General features: G+C 43.2%; 1 long non-coding RNA gene across 1 annotated transcript; it reads left to right on the forward strand.

Moving 5' to 3' along the window:
- Positions 1-281: 281 nt before the first annotated feature.
- LOC118494723 lies at positions 282-616 on the forward strand. The gene is made up of 2 exons (XR_004896888.1): positions 282-327; positions 535-616. It is a non-coding gene; the product is annotated as an uncharacterized LOC118494723 (long non-coding RNA).
- Positions 617-826: the final 210 nt, after the last annotated feature.

Here is an 826-nt window from a genome sequence, read left to right on the forward strand (position 1 = left end):
ACTTACGGCTTCTGACTGGTTGCAGTTCCACCATATTTCCATATAGGGGGCGCTCATGGACCAGTGCAGAATGAATGGGACTCTATGGAGCTATACCCTCAAATCACTTCTCAAGATATAATTTTTGTCTAGTAATTGACATGTTGCATTTGAAAGGGGAGGCTAAGAAAATACCACTGCTGGTGTTAGATAAAGTGGCTTTTTTGTTTCTAAAAAGCCTTTTAAAATGTCAATGATGTCATACACATATACGGCCAGAGATACTGCTTTACGGCGAGCTCTGAGTCACTTCCTTGTTCTCTCGAGGCATCGACACACAGCTGACAGGTTAACTCTCCCTGTAATACTACACAGCTGACAGGTTAGACTCTCCTGTTAATACTACACAGCTGACAGGTTAGACTCTCCCTGTTAATACTCACAGCTGACGGTTAGATCCTCCCTGTTATACTACACAGCTGACAGGTAGACTCTCCTGTTAATACTACACAGCTGACAGTTTAGACTCTCCCTGTTAATACTACCAGCTGACAGGTTAGACTCTCCCTGTTAATACTACACAGCTGACAGGTTGACTCTCTGTTAATACAGCTGACAGGTTACTCTCCCTGTAATACCACTGCTAGAAAGAGGTTTGCTATGTTTTAAAGACACGCTGAAATATTCACTCTGACTTCTGGCTTCTGCTTCGGATGCCGTCAAGTGGGATCTCGATTGTATCAGTCCTTCACTGACAATCAGCATTCATGAGCAGAATGCTAGCGTGTTATGGGCTACAACATACTCACCTGTACGAAATCAAAGGACCTTAAGTATCGTTCATTCA

This window comes from Sander lucioperca, chromosome 3 (genome assembly GCF_008315115.2).
Source record: "Sander lucioperca isolate FBNREF2018 chromosome 3, SLUC_FBN_1.2, whole genome shotgun sequence".
Classification (NCBI taxonomy): domain Eukaryota; kingdom Metazoa; phylum Chordata; class Actinopteri; order Perciformes; family Percidae; genus Sander; species Sander lucioperca.